Source organism: Hyperolius riggenbachi, chromosome 3 (genome assembly GCF_040937935.1).
Source record: "Hyperolius riggenbachi isolate aHypRig1 chromosome 3, aHypRig1.pri, whole genome shotgun sequence".
Classification (NCBI taxonomy): domain Eukaryota; kingdom Metazoa; phylum Chordata; class Amphibia; order Anura; family Hyperoliidae; genus Hyperolius; species Hyperolius riggenbachi.
Genome location: NC_090648.1, coordinates 266,271,569 through 266,287,679, shown reverse-complemented (window position 1 = coordinate 266,287,679; position 16,111 = coordinate 266,271,569). Strand labels below are relative to the sequence as shown.

Sequence of the window (16,111 nt, the reverse complement as noted above, 5' to 3'; positions counted from 1 at the left end):
TCTGCCACCGTTCAATCAGTTATTCATGAGGCACAGGACTGGACTATCTGGCTTGGGGGAACAAAGAAAACCAAAGGGAAGTGTTAAAAGTAAATAAACTCACTTATGAGACACTCTTCATTCATTTGCCAAAATCATAGAAGTCTTTATTTCTTGTACAAGGGCGTTTTCTCAGTCAGCATGAGTATGGATTGTAGCTACACAAATCCTGCTAAGCAAAGAAAAAGCAAGCTCTTCCTGTGCGCAGAGGCTTTTAAACCTAATGAATATAATAAAATATTCCTCCCTTTGGGCAGTTCTTTCTGTTAAAAGTCCAATCAGCATGTCCAGTTCCTCCTTTTAGGTGGGGTTGTTCTTCCTCTGTGTCCCTCATGAATAAATGAAAGTGAACATGAAAGAGAAATCTTCTGACATCAGTTTCTTGTCTCATGTCCTTCAGAATCACCCATACTTTCAGAGAACTGGTTAAAACTGGTCCTCTCAACCTGCTGGCTCTGTGCTTGGTACAGAATGACACTGAAGGGGGGTTGAAGGTTGTTCTGGCTTACTGTGAAGGAATATGGAAAAAACTGTACACAGTAAATGGTTCAAAACATATGCAGAATATATATTCAGTGATATCGTGATAACTCCTCGGTTAACTTAAAGTGTCATTCTAACACAATAATCTAATCTTGTGCATGTGGTCTGTATAGTCACATAGGTTACACAGGATATACATGATATACAGGGTATACATAAAGATCAACAGATTTAATTATAAAATTCTTTCCACATTTCCCTCCTGTTTATAATTAATACTGTGGGTTGTGGCTTGATTACATATGTGTATAAAAGGAATATTTACATTCACATTTCTGTGCTTATGTTTACTTAAACCTCAGGTATCTGCAAATGTGTCTCCACTACAGGGGTTAGAGATTCAAGCAAACACAGCCTTCTACTCCCCTTTGCTGCAAATGGGTATGCACTACAGCAAGTCAGGGCATAGAAGTGAAATGATCAAAAACAAAAATCAGGCTCTGGCCGTGAGCTGGAATTACTGCCTCACACGTTGGCCTGGCCATCTCCCTCCAGCATACCATCATAATCTCCTCCCAAATCACCGTATGCTTCTTCATCATGCTGTGCTAAGGCTGCATACATAGTAGTACTCATATGCTTATCTATCAACCTTGCAAAAAATGTCCTCAGCATTGGAAAAATACAGCAGGCTAGTAGGAACAGAACCATAAGAACAGTTAGGAATGCGATACCAAAACTCTGAAAAAATGAAGTCCAGCTTCCAAACCAGTTCTGTAACCAGTCTGTTATAGGGTTTGAAACACCTGAGTTTCGTTTCAGCTCTTCGGATAGGTCTTTTAACTGCTGAAGAGCCACTGTCACTTTTCCATCAGGGGATGTATTATCTGGAATATAGGTACAACATTGTTCCCCAAAAAATTCACATACACCCCCCTTCTCTGCCAACAGCATATCTAATGCAATTCTATTCTGCAGTGCTGTTAATGATGTTGCTTTCAGTTGTTCTGCCAAACCTTCGATAGCATCTCTAGTATAATTAACAAATCTTTGCTGATTGTAATAAATGTAATTAATCCAATCTACATTTTTGTTAACTGTTGGCCATAGGAAAATGGACTCAAACCCTGCAGCAATTTGGTTCCTAGCCTTGAACTCGTCTGGCACCCCTCTGGGGACCCCTATTGCATCAATATATACATATGGGTCCAAACTCCCTTTTGGTGCCTCCCTTTTACTCCGGTGTACCTTTTTATCCACCAAAATTTTAAAGGACTCATAGGGCAATATAGTGACATGTTCTATCATCCAGACAGGGGCACACAACCCTTTCCATTCTGGTGGCAATGATGATTCTGCTTTGTTGGGTTCACAAGTCCACCAAGTATCTTCTAACTGCCATTTTGCTCCTAGGCTTAACCCTTTATCATTGGTTATATCCACTATTTCTCCACAATACTTGATCATTGAATGGTTACTGGGGGGCAGATCTATTATAGCACGTAAGATTGCTGGCTGTAGCAAATGCACGCTGCGGCGTGCCTGGTACCTTCATATGGACTCTCTCTGTGGTACAGTTCCGTGGTTGATTCACACTTATCATACTTTGTTTAATACATTCTAATTCAGACCCACTCGCCACTACTGATACCAGAGCAATCTGCGGTCTAGCCGCTGCACACACAATACAGTCAGACACATTCACTCGGTACATTCACTCGGTTTGCAGTAAAAATTGCCAAAGTAATCCAAAAATTAAAAATTCCACCGGTCACTAAAACTTTATCACTAGTCACGTTCATCTTGTTAATACTGTCCGGTGGGGATGGGTCAGTAGTCTCTTTGTCTATCCTGTCATTGCTATTCAATGGAGGTCGTTCAGTCATTGTCATTCCAGGACTCTTCTTCTTCTTCTTCTTTAAACATGCTATGGCTCTAACCCAACTTCCCCTATGTAGCCTTTTTAGGTATCTGTTCCCCCTTTTTTATCTCCTTTTCACCATGGTTCAAGATAAAGAACTACACCTGTGCCTTAGGAAGAATCCTCTAATATCTTCCCACAGCCTTTGAGATCGTGGTCGCACTGAGGTTCAAGCAAATGTTCCCGTCGCCTCAGGATCTCAAATTTCCGCCCCTCTTTACCCCGTGGTGCTAACTATCAAGAACAGATTGTATCTGGCTACTGTTTTAAAAGGAAATGACCGCTAAGCGTTCTTCTTGAGCAAGATTCAAACAACATTTCTTTTGTTTCAAAAGCCACCGAAGCTTCATGTGAGTGTTTGTAGCAAGCTGTGGCTCTGGATCTTTTAATTAATCTGGATCCGGAGGGCCCATGTGCGCCCTCTTGCAATGGCTTAAATGTTCCCATGTGGTTTTATTCTAATTTAGCCACTATCCCTCCTGTTGACACATGTAAGACTCATGTGTCATCACCACAAATAAATTGGACAAAATCAGTCAAAGGAAGGTTAGTAGGTCAGCAGTGTACAAAACGACCTAAAAGGGTGACCTGAAGCCTGAGACAGCAAAGCTGCAGAGGGAGCTGTAGTTGTAGACGTTAGAACTGCCATTTCTTTGCCACGGGAGATGAGGGGACGGGGAAGTTGCACACAAGTGGATGGCCAGTGCTGCGGGAACCCACATAACATCCATGGTACGTAGGACAGGTGGGCTCGTCAGTTGCTGGCACCTAACCCTGTGGACACCACTAAGCCGCAAACATATGCATGATGGGAAAGCATACAGGCTGGTAGTGAAAACAGTGGGGGACGGAATCCCATATAACAGGGTAAGTAATAAACACACAGCTTGAGCAGAGACGCAGAAAGAAGCTTATCTATTCCACGATGTTCTTCAGCTCACTACTGTAAGACCAGGACAATCATTGGTGTATTCCCTCCTATGCACATAGAACTGATCCACAAAGATTTGTTAATTGCCTTGCGGACAAGTCACTGCGCGCAGATGCGGACGGGAAAAACATCCTCTGGTCAATAAACAACACAGAAAACAAAAGTACAGGGGCTAGGGTGGTGCAGCCTTTTTGGACAATGAAGACGTAAATGCCCAAGCAAACTGGCTGTGCAGCATAGGCGGGGGGGGGGGGGGGGGGTGGTGGGGGAATGGATGGATGGAGCTGGTGGGATTGGGCTGGTGGGGGTGCAGGGGGGGGGGGGGGTGGGGCTGGTGGGGGTGGGGTTGGGCTCTTGGCAGAGAACTACAATCATGCATCCCTCTCTGCAGTCCGCCATTTGACAAGGCATTGTGGTCAAAATATCTCTATCAAAGTTATTTTACTGAACTTCTTCTAACATACCCACAATTTATAAAAATTTAATCAGATGTCAATCAAAACAGTCAATCAGTCGATGACAATGACCCACATACTACAGCAATACAGCAATCAATTGTTCCCAGAAACAAAAAACAAAAATCATCATTTTTTTTTTTTTTTTTTTTTTTTTTTACTCTTATAATTGAAAATAATATTTGCGGGGTTTCTCTCTCTCTTTTTTTTTATTTATCCCGCACTTTGGGTTTCACAAAATATATACATTAATTTCTTGCAAACAAACCTTTCATCTTGCTGCATGCATTTTCTCAAATCACTCCGTTCTGCTCCAATACACATACACACATCTAGGCTGGGACTAATAGTCCATAAAGCCTCTTGCCCCCTCCTCAGAAATGTGGGTGTAACTCATACCTTCTCACAGATTCCAGACAGAAACTCCACTCAAATTTCACAGAATTCAACAGTACAAACACATTTCAAATAACCGACATTTACAGACAAACAGTAAGAATCACTTTTAAATTTTCAATCTTCAGACAAACATCAAACAGACAGAGTATAATACTTGTACAGACATTTATATACTGTACAAACTACACAAACAACAAACAGACAAACAGCAGCTCATAACTTGTGGATTTCTCCTATAGGCCCCCCTTCTCCCCCTCTGCTGCACACTCCCTAGGGAGCTCTGGTGATTTAGATTTCAGAGCTCAGAATTCCCAGCTTCACATCTTACACACCACAACGTAACATTCCATCTTGACATTCGCTTTTCAGTAATACACTTACACATTTACCTTCAACTTAGGGCACAAATTAGTACCCTAAACTACACTCTGTCACTGTGGCCCCTCTGGCCCTCTGGGGGCAATTCCGGGCCTGGTGATCTTTCAACCCACATTCAAAACATTCTCTGCGTTGTTTGCGACCTTCATAGTCCTTAAATCTGCGCTTTTGTGGGCGTGTGTGGCTGTTACCACCATTCTCATAACAATTACTTTCCTTGTTGCCATCAGAAACATATGTAGCAACTTTCTTCCCTTTCACACATACAGGGTGCCGGGTGCTTTCTAGAAAATCACTCGGTCTGCAGACTCTATGATCCACAATATATTGTGTGACACACTTGCACAATCCTTCAGTCAAAACCTCACGTATAGCAATCCTACACCGTTCATAAGGGGAATCTGTCGTTTCAACAGCAGGGGGAGCTATACCTCTATATTTACTAAAAACCTTCATCACTGTATCCAATAGCTCATCTATATCTGATGCATTAATACTATATTCCGCCTCATATGTCTGGGAGGTCCCATTCACCTTTTGTGGGAGGGGCTGAGTTTGGTTTTGGGGAAGGTCCCGGGGAACTTGGTATACAGTAGATGGTACCTCCTCCAAGTCTTTGTTCTCCGTACTTGGCCCCTCCTCATATATGCCTCTAGTAGCCATCTTTGAGCTTCTGTTAAACAATGTTACTTTTCTAAAATCACATTACCCTGAGAATCTCCTTTAATTTGAGAAACAAGTTTCTTTACAGCTGTCAGAATACAGATACCCTAAAAAACACACCTTCATCTTTAGTGGCCATAATTTTGCTTGTACCTTGACACACTCTTTACCTCCCCGTCCACGCACCTGTTAATGGAAGGATTGGTAGTCACCTGGAGCCCCTGTCCGCCCTCTTACTTGGGCACGGGGTACCTGACACAACTTCCGTGCGTTGAACTTCTAAGGAGAGGCACCTCCGACTAAGGCACTGACACAATCGGTGGTAGTAGATCCACTCCCGATATTACTGCCTGTTATGCGGCTGTATTCTGTCACAAAGACTTACAATTCCGCTGAGGCACACGGTAGCTTAGGAAACTGACCACAGATTGTGTCATGCAAAACAATATGACAACACATCAATACTTATACTTTAAACGCAGCCCTGCGTACGAGAAGTTACAGAAACAAAAGGTAGTACTTACAATTAAGAAGCTTTCAGGACACCCGAGAACTTTGTTTTAGAATCCTAAGCAGGCGATTTCACCGACCTTGGCTGAAGAAGTCTCACGGTTCGAAATAAACCGTACGTCACAAAAGAGGTGAGCTCCAGTTGCGTTTGGCCACCTGCTTTTGAAGGAAACGTCGTCCCGGTGGGCTTTCACCAGCTTGTTATCAGATTCGCCAGTCGCAAACGCGCTCCTGGGCCTCACGTTTTTGTGACTATAGGTTTTCCGGTTCGATGAACCAGATGTTAAAAGTAAATAAACTCACTTATGAGACACTCTTCATTCATTTGCCAAAATCATAGAAGTCTTTATTTCTTGTACAAGGGCGTTTTCTCAGTCAGCATGAGTATGGATTGTAGCTACACAAATCCTGCTAAGCAAAGAAAAAGCAAGCTCTTCCTGTGCGCAGAGGCTTTTAAACCTAATGAATATAATAAAATATTCCTCCCTTTGGGCAGTTCTTTCTGTTAAAAGTCCAATCAGCATGTCCAGTTCCTCCTTTTAGGTGGGGTTGTTCTTCCTCTGTGTCCCTCATGAATAAATGAAAGTGAACATGAAAGAGAAATCTTCTGACATCAGTTTCTTGTCTCATGTCCTTCAGAATCACCCATACTTTCAGAGAACTGGTTAAAACTGGTCCTCTCAACCTGCTGGCTCTGTGCTTGGTACAGAATGACACTGAAGGGGGGTTGAAGGTTGTTCTGGCTTACTGTGAAGGAATATGGAAAAAACTGTACACAGTAAATGGTTCAAAACATATGCAGAATATATATTCAGTGATATCGTGATAACTCCTCGGTTAACTTAAAGTGTCATTCTAACACAATAATCTAATCTTGTGCATGTGGTCTGTATAGTCACATAGGTTACACAGGATATACATGATATACAGGGTATACATAAAGATCAACAGATTTAATTATAAAATTCTTTCCACAGAAGACAGAGCTACATGATATGGCAAATATAGTGTGACAAAGTTCCAGCATTATCAGTAGCTTCTCTTAACCTCCCTAATACCCTTTTGTAGCTTTCTGATGTCCCCCTTGGTATTCTCCAACTATCCATCACTCCCCCATACAGCTTACTGCAGGAGCGTACGTTAAAAAAGGGCATCGGGAAAAAAGGGCGCGGGGTGTAAACGATAAGCATTAATAGTGTTTATATAAATATTGTACTGTATTTTGTTTACAAATAATGTTTTACAAATTTTTAAATCATTAAATAATGTGTTTGAAATCGACAATTGTGAAAACCTTATCTTCCCTGTTTCAAAAGTGAAACTTATAATTACGTTTCTTAAAAAAACGATAATATATGTTTAATCGTTATAATTGTATATTATTGTGAATAACCTTCATTTATCGTTTCTTCTTATAATAAAATCTGAAAATATTGTTTATAACGATGCTATAAATATAACTACGTTCGTAATAAGTGTTGTAATAAAACTATACCTAACCCTACTCTCACACAGAACCCTCCCTGTACCTATCCCTAACCCCTAGACCCCCCTGGTGGTGCCTAACCCAAAGATTCCCCTGGTGGTGCCTAACCCTAAGACTCCCCTGGTGGTGCCTAACCCTAAAACTCCCCTGGTGGTGCCTAAACCTAAAACCCCCTGGTGGTGCCTAAACCTAACACCCCCCTGGTGGTGCCTAAACCTAATGGCCCATACTCACAGGCAACTTTTTGGGCCTGTCGCCAGCACAAGTGAGCGTGTGGGCGACAGGCTGGCGACAGCTCCTCGCCAGGTCCATCCGCGTACACACCCGGAAGAGGGACCAGCGGCGCGACGGAAGCTGTCGCCGACGTTCCTCCTCCCCCCGCCGGAAGCTCCGTATTCCTCAATAGAGGTTGCTGTCGCTAGTCCGCGTACTCACGCGGACTAGCGACAGTTGCGGCGGAATTGCGGCGGCAACTGTCGCCAGGCGATTGAGCAGTTCAATCGCCTGGCGACATCAGCGACGAGCGACAGTTCGGGGTGCACGCCCGTGCAACGGCGCATACTTACAGGCGACCTGTCACCGCAACACGCGCACGACGCGTGTTGCGGCGACAATTGTAGCCCGTGAGTATGGGCCATAAGACCCCCCTGGTGGTGTCTAAACCTAAGACCCCCCTGGTGGTGCCTAACCCTAACCACCCCCCTTAGTGACTGCTTTATTATGTGGATAATAATGTTTTACAAATAGTGACTGTAAAAAAATATATTGCAAGTTACGTTACGTACTGATCACTTTATTTTGTGAATAATAATGTTTTACAGACAGTAAAGGATAACATTTTAAATAATGTTTTAGTTAAATAGGATAAATATGTTTAGTATTTTTATAAACGTTATTCGTCATGGGTGCATTTTCTAAACGTAAATCATCACAAGCACAGTTATAAAACATTAAAAATCTCCGGGCGCGGTTTATAAAACGTCATTAATCTCCGGCGCCCTTTTTTCCTGTTCGGCACCCATTAAACTATATTTACTATGGGAGTGAATGGCGGCGTCCTTTTTGTCCACTAGCTGCCGGCGCCCTTTTTTCCTGTTACCACTGCGGGCCTCTATTATGTGTTTTATCCTTACAGTGCCCCTACTATGTGGTCTTTGCCTCACAAGTTGGTAATTTACCTCACTAATCAGTCGTTTCAGCTTTCGTTGTGTATCTGGCCTTCCCAAAACCCACAATGATTTGTAGTCCCTCCCTGTATATTGTGGCCCATCTTCCCAGGGCCTCCAAACTGTGTTCCAGGGACCATGCAAACTGTCACAGCTTTCCAGTTGCCCCCACCATGTGTACCAACATTGGTACATAACCTAGAAGTATGTCACAGCATTCCAGTGCCCCCTTCATAATTCCTCCCAGCTTTGCTAAGAATTGCCGATGTACTGCCGCCCCCAATATTCAGTCCTCTCAATCAACCGCAACTGGTAACAAGCACCGTCATAACATGTCCACCCCAAAACACGTGCTGCCAACATCTCCATTACAAAATACCACTTTTATTTTCCTATCTATGCTCCCCATATTATTTTGAGTCGTATCATCAAAACAGGCTACACTATCTCCTGGAGCCACCCCACCCCTTATATAAGGCAGGCAGCGCCGGCCAAAAAGGCAATCCTCTGCTAGGTGTACTTTGGTTTTTACACCTTGATTTACCACATGGGCCAATCGGTGGCCATGGCCCCGTAAGAGAAAGTGTCATTAGGGCCTTGCTGTAACATAGATAGTAGTGTAACTATTTCAACTAATGTACCCTTCTTAAACTTGAAGGTTATATACAAACATAAGCAGAGTGGTGCAGCGGAAGTGTGCTGGGCCCATAACCCAGAGGTTGATGGATCGAAACCATCCTCTGCTAGGCATGATTTCATTTTTTCACCTCGTTTTATCGCATGGGCAAAACGGTTTTCATAGCCCTGTAAGAGAAAGTGTAATAAGGGTCCTGCCGTAACATAGATATTAGGGTAGCTAAGACTACTCCTGGGCCTTTCTTGTAGTTGAAGAGATGAGTGAACTGTGACACCACACTCAAAAAAACAAACAAACAGCAAACAGAGAAGCTTCCCCATATTGGAGCATTGGATTTGATAAAGTCTTAAGCCAATGTGTTGTAAGACACAAGTAAGCTTTACGGGGCCCATATACTGGTCGATTTCAGCCATCGATCGATCGATTAGAAACCAATTCTATTAAATTCCCATTCGATCGATTTGCAGCCGATTTCGATCGATTTCAATCGATCTGGCAGGCTGGAAAATCTAGGAACGATCTGTTGAGATTGCTTATCATTTTGAATTGGCCCTAATGGAAATCTGATGGCAAAAAAATATCATCAGATCGATTTTCAATAGATTTCAAACTGAAATCTATTGGAAATATGTTCCTAGTAAAAAATATTCCTAAACACATCAGATAGATCAGAAATCTATCTGATGATCTATCTGCTGCTAATCTAATGAGTGTATGGCCACCTTTAGGTTAGCAGGAATGGTTGCATGGCCACCTAGCTTTTCATCCTTCCCACCCTTGCCCTGGAATCTTCCAGACTTCAAATTGCTGTTCTTTGCTGTGTGTGTTACACCAGCAGGGCCGGGCCGAGGCATAGGCTGGAGAGGCTCCAGCCTCAGGGCGCAGTGTAGGAGGGGGCGCACAATTCATTCAGCTGTCATTCCTAATTGTGTTTGGAGCACAAAGAAATAAGAAAAGGAGATACATGGAAGTGACTACAAGCCAGATAACTAGAGATTAAGGTGTTGGGGGCCCTGGGGTGCCTCTTAGTCTAATAGCAATCAGTGTGTGAAATCTGGGGTGGGAGGGATGGGGGCGCACTTTGGTGTCTCAGCCTTGGGTGCTGGAGGACCTTGTCCCGGCTCTGTACACCAGCATCATCCAGGGGGGCACATGATCTTTCTGAAGTCTTGAATTGAAGCCTGTAAGCAGTATCACAATGTGTCCCACTGCTTTCATCTAGCAAATTAGGCAAATAAGCAAGCTCATTTTTCTCTTGGGTATATCACAATGGTACATGCTAGGCTGGCTTCAGGATGTAGCGTTGGTGGTACAGTGGTGAGCATAGCTGCCTTCCAAGCAGTTGACCTAGGTTCGATTCCTGGCCAATGTGTGTGAGGTTGCTTTTGACATCCTAAAAAATCCCTAAGCAAGCTAATTTTTCTCTTGGGTATATCACAATGGTACATGCTAGGCTGGTTTCAGCATGTAGTGTTGGTGGTATAGGGGTGAGCATAGCTGCCTTCCAAGCAGTTGACCTGGGTTTGATTCCCGGCCAATGTATGTAAGCAGGCTTTTGACATCCTACAAATCTCTGGAAGACAAGACAGGAGGAGGAGGAAGGGTTACACTCTCTGATTGATGTATACACATGGAAGATGTTATAAAGCAGTTTAGGCCTGCAATTTAGCATTCAATGTGATTTCTGCCCTTAAAACATTGCTTTGCGTCAAATCCAGATTTTTTTCCGGGACTTTTGACGTCTAGCCCACTCAACCATGTCTCCCTCCAGGTATTAGACGCCTTGAAACATCTTTTCCATCACTTTTCTGGCCAGCATATTTTTTTCTAATTTTCCAAGTTCGCCTCCCCATTGAAGTCTATTGCGGTTCGCGAAAGTTTGCGCGAACCGAATTTTCTCGGTAGGTTCGCGAACCTAAAATCGGAGGTTCGGGCCATCTCTATGTATGTATCATGTAATGTATGTATTGTAGTCAAGCGGGAAGTCAATGAACTTATCTGTATGTTTTTGGGATGTGGGAGGAAACCAGAGTACCTGGAGGAAATCCACTCAGACACGGGGAGAATATACTGACTCCTTTCAGATGTTGACCTGGCTGGGATTTGAACCAGGGACCCAACAAGAGTGCTGACTACTATGCCACTGTGCTATGATAGCCCTTCAAATAATGTAGCTGTTCCAATCACTGTCATTACTGGGAGGGAGGAGGCGCCCCAAGATGTGATATGTGGAATGAATAATGTAAGCTGGATAAAACATACATAAATAGGCTTACCTCTAAAAGAAGGGAGTGGCCCAAAAAAAGTAATACAATTTCCAATAGAAACCAGACACTTGAATCGGAGCGTCTTGTGTGCCTCCCACCGCCCTCATCTCGCACCTGCTTTCAGTCTGGACCGGTATATGTATGTCTAACCACCTTTGCACCACTTTGCATTCCTGATCCATACATGCACTGTTCATATGTCACTATTGTATTTATGTTCTTTGAGCATACTCCATTGTCACTCCTTTACTTGCACTGTGCTTTCATGGTTTACTTATTCAGGTCATTGCACTTCATTTTAGGATTTTAGACCCGGGTCTGGCATTGTTTCATTTTGGGTTCAATATTTAAACCCAATTGACAATTCATACAGTGTGCAGAGTTTATCATTTATTTAGGTGGTGAGGCATTGTTGATACTGTTTATCCACAATTATTGTGCTGTGGTAGTGCTGCATGCCAGCTTGCTTCTTTTTTTAAATTATTTTATCATGCTTATACTAAGTATTTAAAGAGGAACTGTAACGACAAAACGGCCCCTGGGGGGTACTCACCTCGGGTGGGGGAAGCCTCAGGATCCTAATGAGGCTTCCCACGCCGTCCTGCGTCCCTCGGGGGTCTCGCTGTAGCCCTCCGTACAGCCGTGACGTAATATTTACCTTCCTGGCTCCTGCGCAGGCGCTCTGATGCCTCTCGGCGCCGAAGTAGGCGGAAATACCCGATCGCCGTCGGGTCTGCTCTACTGCGCAGGCGCAAGTTTCCGGCGCCTGCGCAGTAGAGCGGACCCGACGGAGATCGGGTATTTCCGTCTATTTCCGTGCCGAAAGTCGCCACAGCGCCCCCGCTGGACCCAGCAAAGGTAAATATTGAACTGACAGTCGGCACAGTCGCCGGCTGTTCGGAGGGCTGTGGCGAGACCCCCGTGGGACAGAGGACGGTGTGGGAAGCCTCATTAGGATCCGGAGGCTTCCCCCACCCGAGGTGAGTACCCCCCAGGGGAGGTTTTTGTTATTACAGAGTCTCTTTAATAAAGATTTTGACATTGTTTAATGGTGGAGCGGCCCATTTGTTCAGGAACTCTTTCTCTCCTCTTGGTTATGCACAGACACTTGAATGATAACGCGTTTCGCAGTCCGCTTCCTCAGATCAAATAACAAAAGTGTCTCAATACTAGCGATTTTCAAGCAGGGAGGAGTATTGAGACACTTTTGTTATTTGATCTGATGAAGCGGACTGCAATCCACGAAACGCGGTATCATTCAAGTGTCTGGTTTCTATTAGAAATTGTATTACTTTTTTTGTGCTACTCCCTTCTTTTAGAGGTAAGCCTATTTATGTGTATTTTATCCAGCTTACATTATCCATTCCACACATCACATCTTGGGGCGCCTCCTCCCTCCCAGTAATATCCCACACCAACCCCCTCTACTCAGGGTGTTGGCTGTGTGTGTTTGTTTCTTGGAACTCTTACACCCCTTTTTCTATTGCTGGAGAGTGACCTACATTGACAAAGTCCAAAGAACCTGAGGATGGGCTTTCCTCACCAGTCATTACACTGTGGTTGCTGGTCTTGCAACCTATCCTTGTGAGTATTTTGCACATACTTTTGTTGAGTGTCCCATACCCTCAACGTGCTACACTATCAGGGGCTCCTGGTGTCCATGTCTCGTTTTTTGTCTTCTTTGGAAGGTCCTGGGACTCCATTGGTACCACACCCTGTACAATCACTATCTTGGCCACAGTCGCTCTCAGAAGCTCAGTAAACGTTGTGGTATTGTGATAGGATGCCACTTGTGCAATAAGTCCATTTGTGAACTTTCCCTGCTATCAAATGTTCTATAGTTAACTGTTAGTGATATTATAACAGAGTGGATGCAATTGGAAACAACAGCAACTCAGCCAAGAAGTGGTAGGACACGTAGAATCAAAAATCACATACTAAGGGGCACATTGTGCAGTAGTGAACACATTTCTGTACAATCAACAGCTACAGACCTCCAAATTTCATATGGCCTTCAAATTTGCTTAAGAACAGTGTGTAGAGAACTTTGTGGAATGGGCTTCCAATGCTGAGCAGCTGCATCCAAGCCTTACATCCCCAAGTGCAATGCAAAGCATCAACTGCAGTGATGTATGTACGTAATTCAACCATCCACTGGACTCTAGAGCAGTGGAGTCATGTTCTCTAGAGTGTCAAATCATAATAATAATATCACACCTCTCTGTCTGCCAATCTGATGGATGAGTCCACCGTCGGCTTACCCGCTTACTCGCACAGTGCCACTGACTGACACATTAAGCTGCCCACTGGTGCAGGCTGCTCTCCAATGCTCCCTCTCCTCCATCCTCATTGTGCAGCCACAGGGGACCCAGGCCTTAACACTGCTTCTGCTGCTGCTCTCAGGTCCCACCAAATGGGCTGCAGTTGATTCGCCGCCCATGTGACTTCATTTCTGCCCCAAGATGGCCAGAGATGAGCAAAAGGAAAGAGCTTCACACTGTGCACCATCCTTCAGCTGATGTGCCATCAGGGAGTTTTGCTGCCTGCCAACTTGCTAACCATAGCTGTACACATGGCTTTGTTGTTCCAGGCCTACCAACCCACTTTGACAGACTAGGCCTCAAGCTGGGGTCTGGATTTTTAAGCGCAGCCACAGGGCCTTCCAACCAAGACACCAGCCAGCAGGTCACCACCACAACACCAGAACTCTCTGCCTCTCTCTCTTTTAACTACTCTTCTTGTTTCTCTCTTTTGTCGCTCTTCCTTTTTTTTCTCTTTCCCAGCACTATTCTCTCCCATGGACATAACCAGGGTCGGACTGGGACATTAGGGCCCACCAAAGAAATTTCAACCTGGGGCCTACACATCCCATGATTGCAGTGAAAAAAGGGTGTGACTATGCACCGGAAGGTGGGCGTGGTCATGATGTATTATGGACAGGGCCAAATGTACATGATCTTAGCAGCATTGTAATTCAGAGACACTGCTGCCCAGCAAAACTTTGCATAGAGTCCCCTCCTTCAATATAAAGTAATGTCCTACTTTGCAGAGGTTGCGACCTCATCGGGGCCCTTGGGCCAAAGGGGCCCCGAATGGCCATCCCTCAACTACAGTATTACCTCTCTATTGGTCCTGTGCTCATAATAATCACTTCTATAGATACTTTGAACAGTGGTAATCATTAACAAGCTATTTCCCATCCCCTTCTTGCACCTCTGACACTGTAGCTGCCTTTGGCAGGTTTTGGTGCGTCGTATAAATTGTTATGTATAGAGTGCTTGGGGGGCCCCATTGTAAAATTTGCAAAGGCCTACAGCTCCTTAGCTACGCCACTGCTCTCAGCATGAGTGATTACAGCACTGAAAAGAGAATTTTTGTGCTGCAGGCAGCAATTGGAGCTCTACTACTTGAGAACTATTCTATGCATTGCACAGCTTATAACTTAACTAAACTAAACATATGCTTACCAAACCTCCCGTGATCTTATTCTGGGGGGTAGAGTCGTGTATGGGGTATGTGCAATTTCACGGGAGGTTTGGTAAGCATATTTTGTGTGCATAAATTCAATACAAGTTTTGTAATCAGAAAACCTTTTGTGGTGTTTTGTTTAGTTAAGCAATTGGAGCTCTGTCAGACAAGGAGGGGGGGAGCCACCAGAGACCTGGAGGCGGGGCCCACCGAGGGAAAAAACTGTACTACTGTGGCCCAGTCCGACCCTGACATAACACAGACATCCGAATTGCTGCAGAGCAGTTGAGCGCTGCAAATAAGTGTGGTAGCTCCGCTCACACAGGACTCACATGACCCCTCTGGTGCCTACTATATGCCATTCGATGTATATTCAATATGATTTTGCTGCAGTTTTCACTGGATGCTAGGGATACAAGGAAAAAATGCAACATGCTGGACTAGTATAAAAGGGTTCCTGTGATCTTCATTATTTTTCTGATGTCCTTGCATTTTGCGAATTGCTTTTTATTGGAAGACACCGCGAAATCGCGTGCAATATAAAACAGCACTCAGGTATTTGCCATTGTTGCCATGTGCAGGGAGTGCATGGCGGCACTTGTTTCGGTGTGTATGCATGTGATTCCCTCTAGCTGTGCTATGCACGGCTACGAGGAATCACTTTCATGATGCAAAATTATGCTGCATGTTGTCTGTTTCTTCCCCCGCAAGCAAATCACATGGCAGCATACTGATTTCAATAGGTTGTGTTTCCCTGTCTGAATTAGCAGGCTCGGAGATGCAGCAAATTTGAGTAAGTGGAAACAGGCCTAATCTCTACTAACACAATCAACTGCAATCATACTATTTGATACATAAAAAGCAACATCACAAGAGAAACAACAACTATATTCAGTATTCACAAATCTTTACTCACATGTAACAAGTGATGGCAATACAGACATACAAGGAGGACACAGTTCTGTAGTTCTAACATTGAATACTGTCTGATCAGGTAAGTTGCCACTGTAGGAGGAGGTGAAGAGCAGCAGACAGCAGTGCTGGGGGAGGGGGGATGGTAGTAGGAGCCTAACTGGAGATTAAAGTGTTCCCTGCTATAACTGACTGCACAATCCGAGGCATGTTCCGCAGGGGAGGGGAGATTTGGGGCACCCAGGTAATGACTCCAGCGTGAAGAGGAGACATAACAGAGATGCTTTATATATGGAAACGGGCATAGTGACGGCATTTGCTAAAAGGGGAAGAAATGGTGGCTCTTGATATAGGGAGAAATGTTGGTGGTACTTGTTATGAGGACTGGCACAAGCG

At 44.2% G+C, this 16,111-nt stretch overlaps 1 protein-coding gene and 1 long non-coding RNA gene across 3 annotated transcripts in view; one reads left to right on the top strand and one right to left on the bottom strand.

Annotated features, from left to right (window-relative positions):
• The window catches only part of REDIC1 (regulator of DNA class I crossover intermediates 1), a 52,193-nt gene that overhangs the window by 437 nt on the left and 35,645 nt on the right, over positions 1-16,111 (top strand). The gene's annotated exons all lie outside the window — the stretch shown is intronic.
• On the bottom strand, positions 121-5,390 carry LOC137563615 (uncharacterized). The gene is made up of 2 exons (XR_011030388.1): positions 4,098-5,390; positions 121-547 (listed from the first exon to the last, which is right to left on the bottom strand). It is a non-coding gene; the product is annotated as an uncharacterized lncRNA (long non-coding RNA).